Below are 1967 nucleotides of genomic sequence, written 5' to 3'. Positions count from 1 at the left end.
CAGTTGACCGCTCTGGTTTCTCCGCTTCTGGAAGGGAGAGCCACCCAGAGCGTCCTACCTGACTCCCCTCCATGAGCCGCAGCATTTCTCCCTATACCGGTGGCCTTGCCAGAGAAGTACGATGGCAATCCCGATCAGTGCCGCTCTTTTTTTTTATTATTATTCCTATGCGGAGGACTGCTTTATTTCTATTTAAATATTTATTTATTTATCTATTTATTTATTAATTATTATTTTTATTTTTTAAATTTACTTCCTCATACTTCCTCAAGAGAAGGAGAGGGAGAGAGAGGGGGGGAAAAAGGGAGAAAGAGAAAAAAAAAAGAAAGAAAAAACAGATAATCTGCTTCACTGTCTGCTGAAGAGAGAAAACAACAACCATGCAATATCTGTACGAATCACATCGAAAATCAAACATTAAATGTTATTGAACAGCACACAGACACCCAGCATTACAACACATGCCCAGAAGCAACAGCCGATCAAGACAGTGTGTGTCCGTGAGCACCTGTGTGAACACTTGTGTGTGTCAGTGCGCTGATGTTCATAAGGTTTCTCCATGTAATTGTCTAGTAGTGTGTGTGTGGGGAGCCACAGCCCCGCCCACCCAGGACATGAAGCTGACACGGAGGAGACCCGGGCCCCAGACATCCAGAGGCCCCCCAGGGCACGGGAACCCCAGGAGGACCACCGCAGGGACAATTGCAGCCCCCACCCAGAAAAGGGCAGAGGAGCGCTCCGGAGGGGGGCCATCCGGCAGCCACATCGCAGGAGCCCCAGGGGGCCATGGCGGCGAGTCCGCCGGCTCCACCGGTCACCGGCCACACCAGGGCAGACCGGACCCCGGGCCCAGAGATCCAAGGGCTCCCCCACCCCCCAGCAGGGACCCGACAGAGCCGGGAGTGCTAGGCCCGGCCAGGCAACCGCCGAGAGTGAGCCAGCACACACCAGAGCATCCAGCCCTGATCATCGAGAACCACCAACGCATCGGCAGCCGGGGGCCCCATCCACCGGCAGGGAGTGTGGCGGGGGGGAATAGAACCCGAGATGTTATTTCAGGTGGAGTCTAAGACCCAACCTGACACATGCACATAGACAAACAGGCTCTCACATACACAAGCATACGTTCCCACCCTCATGCACACATAAACAAATATTCACACATTTGCCTAATATGGAGACACACAGAAATGAACGGCATATACACACTCACACTCCCTATATATACTCTATACTCCGAGATCCAGGCACCACCACCCCCAGAGGGGCAATCCGCCACCAGACCCCAGAGATGGACCCCTTTTTTCCTCTTTTTTCGCCGAGTACCTTACCTCCTGCTGAACCGATGCAACTGGGGCGTCTGCCTCTGACCTCCGCGGAGAGACGACACCGATATCAGCAACGCCTCTATCTGTATTGTGGGGAGCCACAACACGTCCTCCAAAACTGTCCCGTCCGGCCACCGCTACCAAAGGACTCTGCACAGGTGAGCATATCTGTTTTCCTTGATATAACCCAGAAACTGATGACTCCCTTTTGTGTTACGGTGGGGCCTCGGAACGGAGGCTGCATATGCCTTTCTAGATTCCGGTGCAGCAGGGAACTTCATCGACCAGGCCTTCGCTCGTCGGTTGCACCTGCGAACCGAGCGACTGACCACCACAATAACGGTGTTGGGAGTGCACGGACAGCCTCTCCACGCCAAACGGGTTACTCACCGCACCTGCCCAGTGGAGCTGCAGGTGGGGTTGCTGCATCGTGAAACCATTTCTCTTTTAGTCCTTCCATACTTCCGTGATCCCCTGATCCTCGGCCTCCCCTGGCTCTGCTTGCACAATCCCCTGGTGGATTGGCGGACTGGGGAATTGTCTGCATGGTCGGACAGATGTTTCACCCAATGTTTGACTCTGCCTTGTAACGCAACCTCTGTAGAAAGTCCAGAACCCGAAAACCTGTCCGTAGTGCCA

Source organism: Paramormyrops kingsleyae, chromosome 8, assembly GCF_048594095.1.
Source record: "Paramormyrops kingsleyae isolate MSU_618 chromosome 8, PKINGS_0.4, whole genome shotgun sequence".
NCBI lineage: Eukaryota > Metazoa > Chordata > Actinopteri > Osteoglossiformes > Mormyridae > Paramormyrops > Paramormyrops kingsleyae.
Note: the sequence above shows the minus strand (reverse complement) of the source record.